General features: G+C 47.4%; 1 protein-coding gene across 1 annotated transcript in view; it reads right to left on the minus strand.

Moving 5' to 3' along the window:
* LOC143814895 (oocyte zinc finger protein XlCOF8.4-like) overlaps nt 1-7,370 on the minus strand; it is a 58,603-nt gene extending 51,233 nt beyond the window's left edge. Inside the window, exon 1 of the mRNA XM_077293566.1 lies at nt 7,237-7,370. The gene's annotated coding sequence lies outside the window, so the exon portion shown is untranslated. The remainder of the gene's footprint in view (nt 1-7,236) is intronic.
* Nucleotides 7,371-8,180: the final 810 nt, after the last annotated feature.

The following is an 8,180-nucleotide window of genomic DNA, read 5'->3' on the forward strand; positions in this document are numbered from 1 at the left end:
TTACCACAGGTCCCGGACCCCGTCCTCCACCTGTCACCATGGCACATGCGCTTGTTACTGGCCATGACTTGTCACAGTCACCCCCAGAATCTGTGTCACACCCCACAGTATGATGACGCCACGAGTCACTCTCTGTCTGGGTGTCAGCTCCACTTGTTTTACCCAGCAGACCACTACCAGTCGTATTGTGGCACACTTCAGGTGACGTCAGGTCAGTTAGTTGGACAGTCGCACCTTTTCCCTTGTTCAGGCCTACCTTAGGACTGTCAACTCTAGGGGGCGCCTTCTCAATATTACTAACTGACATCCACATTATATCCACAAACACTTCAGCCTTTTCCCACAGTGCTACCAAATCTTGTCCTATTACCATAGGATACGGCAAGATCGGGACTACAGCCACCTCATGGTATGTGGAAACCTCCGCTGCGACAATGTAGATAGTGGCTACCTGGAGATATTTAGTGTCCCCAGGTGACACAGAATCTCCTGGACGGGTTCTCAGCACAGACGCTTCTCTCCCCGGGTCTATCAATCCCCGCACACACTCTCCATCCAGCCAAAAAGAACACAGTCGTGACTCCTCACTGATTGCCGCCCCTTTTTGGCTCCGCCCCCTTTTTGGGCAAGTGCTCCGCTTTTTGACACCACCCCGATTCGGGATTCAGCCCCCCTTCGGGATTCCACCCCTTTTTGGGCCATTACCCCTGTTCGGGTTTCCGCCCCCTTCTGGGACTCCGCCCCCTTTTGGGCAACCATCTCCATTTGGGTCAGCGCTCACTATTAGGGTTACTCCCCTCCCTGGGATACACCCCGTGAACTTCCCCACGGCACTCAGGCCCCAGTTCGCACAGTACACCCCTTTGTCTCTGGTCTTGTACTGGCCCTTTAAGAGTCAGCACAACTTGGCAGAAAAAAAGAAAGAAAAAAAAAATATTATTTTTTTTTTTTATTTTATACATCACTTCACCAGCTCCTGCTGGTACCGCCACAGCTCCCACTGCAGTCACATACAACCGGCACCTCCGGCTGCCAACCACAAGCCACTGCAGCTCCGTCTGCTGTGGAACCTCTTGCCGCCACCGCAGCCACGCTCCACAAGGCTCTACCGCCGGCTTCGTGGACCCGCCAAACCACAGGACACCGCTTGTCCCCTTCGTAACCCCGCCGAGTTACAGCCAGATGCTATCTTCGTGGCCCCGCCGAGCCACAGCAATCAACTCCACGTGTGCGTGCTGGATCGTTGCCCGCATTCAAGCACCAAATGTAAGATAATGTAAGACTATTCTTACTGAGTGTATTGGGGGACACTCGCTTTGCCGCGACATTCAGCACACGGGCACGGGTTTTTAAAACAAAACAGTCTATCTGGTTTATTAGGGTATCATAAACCACATCATGAACAGTCCATTTACACACTGTACCCGGACATCACATCACGTTTCATATCCTCAGTCTGTAGCAACTAAACACGCTGGTCCTCTCCTGACCAGTTGCAGTGGGTTACCACACAGTTCATAGAACATAACAGGCACCATCAGACAATGATACCTTATGGGAGCTCCTGCTCCATCTGCTGACTCCTTGTCAGTCCGCTCTCCTGGGGAAACTGCCTAACGGGGTTCACCAACTTGCCCGGCCGGCACACATCAGTCAGTCCAGAGCCACCGAAGGCCGGTAGCTTCCCCAACGCCGATCATCCGGGTCCACAGTCTCTCAGGTGCTCCAAGAAGACTCCACTCACAGGAGCTTCTAACACAGACTGTCCAGGACCATGATCACACTGTAGTCTTCAGAACGTCCATCCCACCTGGGACCGTTCAACACCGAGGCCGTGGCCTGTCTGGGTGCTATTCAGGACTCAGTCCAACACCACAGGCCACCAGGTCCAAGCCATGTGCTTTCCAGGAAGCCTCCTCCCAGGTCTTCCTACACGGGGCACACAGCCCAAGCACAGGCTTCCAGGACCTTGCACTTGGACCATTCAGATCCAACACAGGAACCACACAGAAGACCCTGTGACCCACACCCTGGTCAGGTTATGTACCTGTAACCACACCCACAGTAATGGATCACCTGGGCTGGTCACGTGATCCTGACATCACTGCAGGTCGATTCTCACGGCCTCAATACGACTCCGTGCACATACCGGGGAGACCATGCAGCGCCCCCTACCTGTTACAGGGGTCACTATATCACACCGCTCATCACGAGTGTAAAGATGCGGCTCCTCCAGAGAGGTTTCTATCGTGCTCGGCTCACCTGAGGTTATGAGTAAGAGTATCACTTCACAACCCGGCACCCTGGACCTTGATTCTCTCTTGGATTTTTCCTCCAGTGATTTTGCCAATGTTCTGACGATGATACAGAACTAGGAGAGTAATATTCACATTTTGTGAGAACATCTTTGGGCTTCTGTCCTCTTATCCTGCAGTTGTGTGAATGGATCTAATGTGGACTTGGGAACCAGCTAAGCCGCATTCTGTTCACATCACACAGAGACCCCAAATGAGTCTCCGCGCTGAAGGGGTTAATGTCACCTGTGCCCCAGGCTGGCGTTAGGGGCAGGCACACTAGGCACTACCACAGGGGCCCTTAACCAGTCGTGTGCCACAAATAGCTGCACACCATGCGGCCGCTATGGGGCAAGAGAGTAAGAGGAGCATGGTGCCAGTGCCCCCCTCCCCGCAATTAACTATATTGGCATCTTCGATGCTGATACAGTTGAAAGCAATAATGGAGTATAGAGTGTCACGTGACACTCCCTCTCCCATCATCCCCCTCTGCATCTGACGCAGCTGGCGTGATGGAGATGTTGAGGTGAGGAGACGTGCTGCGGCAGAGAACGAAATGGAGAGAATTGTAGTTATTTATATTTTAAATCAGTGAGTACGTGGTGGCCATAATAGTGGAGGCTTATAGGGGCTGCATTATACTCCTATAGGGGGGCTGCATTATACTCCTATAGGGGGGCTGCATCATACTCCTATGGGGGGTTGCATTACACTCCTATGGGGCTGCATTACACTCCAGTGGGGGCTGCATTATACTCCTATGGGGGCTGCATTACACTCCTATGGGGGGGCTGTATTATACACTATGGGGGCTGCATTATACTCCTATGGGGGGCTGCATTATCTTTCTATGGGGGCTGTATTATACACCTATGGGGCTGCATTATACTCCTATGGGGGGCCTGTATTATGCACTATGGGGGCTGAATTATACTCCTATGAGGGCTGCATTATACTCCTATGGGGCTGCATTATACTCCTATGGGGGGCTGCATTATCTTTCTATGGGGGCTGCATTATACACCTATGGGCTGCATTATACTTCTATGGGGGGCTGCACTATACTCTATGGGACTGATTTATACTCCTATTGGGGCTGCATTACATTCCTGTGGGGCTACATTATACTCTTTAAGGGGCTGCATTACACTCTTATGGGGCTGCATAAGACTCCTATGGGGGCTGCATAGTACTATATCGAGGACTATTGTGTGCATTGTACTGTATGAAGCACTATCAGGTGTGTACTTTACTGTGTGGAGGACTATGGGGGAGGCATTATACTATATTGAGTACTATGAGGTGCATTATACTGTATGGAGGACAATGGGGTGTGCATTATACTATATGGGGCACTATGGGATGCATAGTTGGGAATCTCAGGTAAAACTAACAGCTCAAGTAAATTCTTATCCTCTTTTGCTGACAACTATATCTTCCAAAAGGTAGGGGAAAAAACAAGGGGATCTGCTACCTTGGATCTAATCCTTATAAACAGGGAGGAAATGGTTGAGGATGTAAGAGTGGCTGGGATCTTTATTCTCATTTGCACAAGGAAAGACTAGAAGCAATGGGAGGAAACTGAATGGGAGGAGACACCGATTAGATATGAGCCCTCGTGGGCAGGGTCCTCCCTCTTTATGCACATTTGTGCCTTGTTTTTTTTTGCTCATGTTTATTTCATTTGTCTATATTTGCCCCTTTTTCACATGTAAAGCACCATGGAATAAATGGCTCTATAAAAATATATAATAATAAATAATTAAACATTTTTTGACAGTTAGGGTGATCAGTGAGTGGAACAGGCGGCCACGAGAGGTGGTGAGTTCTCCTTCAATGGAAGTCTTCAAACAGAGGCTGGACAGACACCTGTCTGGGATGATTCAGTGAATCCTGCTTTGAGCATGGGGTTGGACCAGATGACCAAGGAGGTCCCTTCCAACTCTAACATCCTATGATTCTATGATTCATTATACTATATAGAACACTATGGGGTGCATTATACTATACTGAGGACTATGGGGTGCATTGTATTGTGTGGAGGACTATGGGGTGCATTATACTATATGGAGGACTATGGGGAGTGTATTATACTATATGGAGGACTATGGGGTGCATTATACTATATGGAGGACTATGGGGTGCATTATACTATATGGAGGACTATGGGGTGCATTATACTATATGGAGGACTATGGGGTGCATTATACTATATGGATGACTATGGGGTGTGCATTATACTATATGGATGACTATGGGGTGTGCATTATGCTATATGGAAGACTATGGGGTGCATTATACTATATGGAGGACTATGGGGTGTGCATTATACTATATTATTATTATTTATTTATATAGCACCATTGATTCCATGGTGCTGTACATGAGAAGGGGTTACATACAAGTTACAGATATCACTTACAGTAAACAAACTAACAATGACAGACTGATACAGAGGGGAGAGGACCCTGCCCTTGCGGGCTTACATTCTACAGGATTATGGGGAAGGAGACAATAGGTTGAGGGTTGCTGCAGCTCCGGCGTTGGTGAGACGGTAGCTTGAGTAGTGATGAGGAGGCAGCGGGGTCAGTGCAGGCTGTAGGCTTTCCTGAAGAGATGTGTTTTCAGGTTCCGTCTGAAGGATTCGAATGTGGTTGATAGTTGGACGTGTTGGGGCAAAGAATTCCAGAGGATGGGGGATATTCGTGAGAAGTCTTGGAGGCAATTGGATGAGGAGCGAATAAGTGTGGCGGAGAGAAGGAGGATATATGGAGGACTATGAGGTGCATTATACTATATGGAGGACTACGGGGTGCATTATACTATATGGAGGACTATGGGGTGTGCACTATACTATATGGAGGACTATGGGGTGCATTATACTATATGGAGGACTATGGGGTGTGCATTATACTATATGGAGGACTATGGGGTGCACTATACTATATGGAGGACTATGGGGTGTGCACTATACTATATGGAGGACTATGGGGTGCATTATACTATATGGAGCACTATGGGGTGTGCACTATACTATATGGAGGACTATGGGGTGCATTATACTATATGGAGGACTATGGGGTGTGCGCTATACTATATGGAGGACTATGGGGTGCATTATACTATATGGAGGACTATGGGGTGTGCATTATACTATATGGAGGACTATGGGGTGCATTATACTATATGGAGCACTATGGGGTGTGCACTATACTATATGGAGCACTATGGGGTGCATTATACTATATGGAGGACTATGGGGTGCATTATACTATATGGAGGACTATGGGGTGCATTATACTATATGGGGGACTATGGGGTGTGCGCTATACTATATGGAGGACTATGGTGTGCACTATACTATATGGAGGACTATGGGGTGCACTATACTATATGGAGCACTATGGGGTGCATTATACTATATGGGGGACTATGGGGTGTGCGCTATACTATATGGAGGACTATGGTGTGCACTATACTATATGGAGGACTATGGGGTGCACTATACTATATGGAGCACTATGGGGTGCATTATACTATATGGAGGACTATGGGGTGCACTATACTATATGGAGCACTATGGGGTGCATTATACTATATGGAGGACTATGGGGTGTGCGCTATACTATATGGAGGACTATGGTGTGCACTATACTATATGGAGGACTATGGGGTGCACTATACTATATGGAGCACTATGGGGTGCATTATACTATATGGAGCACTATGGGGTGTGCACTATACTATATGGAGGACTATGGGGTGCATTATACTATATGGAGCACTATGGGGTGTGCACTATACTATATGGAGCACTATGGGGTGCATTATACTATATGGAGGACTATGGGGTGCATTATACTATATGGAGGACTATGGGGTGCATTATACTATATGGGGGACTATGGGGTGTGCGCTATACTATATGGAGGACTATGGTGTGCACTATACTATATGGAGGACTATGGGGTGCACTATACTATATGGAGCACTATGGGGTGCATTATACTATATGGGGGACTATGGGGTGTGCGCTATACTATATGGAGGACTATGGTGTGCACTATACTATATGGAGGACTATGGGGTGCACTATACTATATGGAGCACTATGGGGTGCATTATACTATATGGAGGACTATGGGGTGCACTATACTATATGGAGCACTATGGGGTGCATTATACTATATGGAGGACTATGGGGTGTGCGCTATACTATATGGAGGACTATGGTGTGCACTATACTATATGGAGGACTATGGGGTGCACTATACTATATGGAGCACTATGGGGTGCATTATACTATATGGAGCACTATGGGGTGTGCACTATACTATATGGAGGACTATGGGGTGCACTATACTATATGGAGCACTATGGGGTGTGCATTTTACAATATGGAGGACTGAGGTGCACATTATAATATATGGAGGACTATGGGGTGCATTATACTATATGGAGGACTATGGGGTGTGCGCTATACTATATGGAGGACTATGGGGTGCATTATACTATATGGAGGACTATGGGGTGTGCATTTTACAATATGGAGGACTGAGGTGCACATTATAATATATGGAGGACTATGGGGTGTATTATACTAAAGAAGCAAAATGCTGCCTATTCATCGAGTGACTGGATTGTTTATGCCGGAACAAAAATCCTTGTTCTCAGCAGCACATCGCCGGTGTAAACTGTAGTTGTGCTGCTGATGACATGATACTGTATGGGCACAGATTGATCTAATTGTGATTGTTCTGGTCCCATCATTCTTCCTCAGCCGCTGTAAAGAGGTCAGGAAACAAGCGAACGGCTTCAATACTGTCAATCACACTCGTTTAGCGGCCTGAGATCAGCACAGGTAAATACAGCAGACATGTTTCTGTGTGATGGAGCAATATGGGAGCATTTGGGGCCCCGCTGTGTCTAAAACCGGCCTTACCTGAGTCCAGTAATGGGGAATCTCCACATCCCTCCACCTGCAGAGCCGCACTCCACATATATGGCTGCTCTGTGCGCACAGGACCTGTGATGAGGTCACCGGAGGGAGGAGTCAGGGGTCACGTGATCCGCAGTGAAGACGCTACATGGAGGTTGGGAAGGTCCCTGGATATTGGGCCCCTCCCAGCCTAGAAATTCCAGCCCGGAGCCCCCCAGAAGTGGCGCATCACATGACACGCACGAATTATGGCATTTTGCCTTTGCTCTTCCCAAATGCCCTGGTGTTAGTTATGGACAGGTGTCTATCAGACGCCCCCATTACTGACCCAGTAATCAAAAATAAAACAGCCAAAAAAACACTTAATGTGAATAAACGCTCCCCAATACTATTTCTGGCTCAATAATTTATTAAACCCCACAAAAAACTCAGGCAGGTCCGACGTAGTCACCGAATGCGACCATTCCACCATATATGTAACGGGATTTGGATGTTTCGCACCCGGGTACATTTACTTCACCTGTGGGAAGTTATACCATCCAGCTGCCATACATCACCCCAGAGGACCCCTTTAAGTAGCGTTGGTCCCCACTGACCGAATACCACAGCTGGCGTCACAAACTACAGTACAGTCCAAAAGTTTGGACACACCTTCTCATTTAAAGATTTGTCTGTATTTTCATGACTATGAAAATTGTACATTCACACTGAAGGCATCAAAACTATGAATTATCACATGTGGAAATATATACTTAACAAAAAAGTGTGAAACAACTGAAATTATTTCTTATATTCTAGGCTCTTCACAGTAGCCACCTTTTGGTTTGATGACTGCTTTGCACACTCTTGGCATTCTCTTGATGAGCTTCTAGAGGTAGTCACCAGGAATGGTCTTCCAACAATCTTGAAGGAGTTCCCAGAGATGATTAGCACTTGTTGGCCCTTTT

Source organism: Ranitomeya variabilis, chromosome 3, assembly GCF_051348905.1.
Source record: "Ranitomeya variabilis isolate aRanVar5 chromosome 3, aRanVar5.hap1, whole genome shotgun sequence".
Taxonomy (NCBI): Eukaryota; Metazoa; Chordata; class Amphibia; order Anura; family Dendrobatidae; genus Ranitomeya; species Ranitomeya variabilis.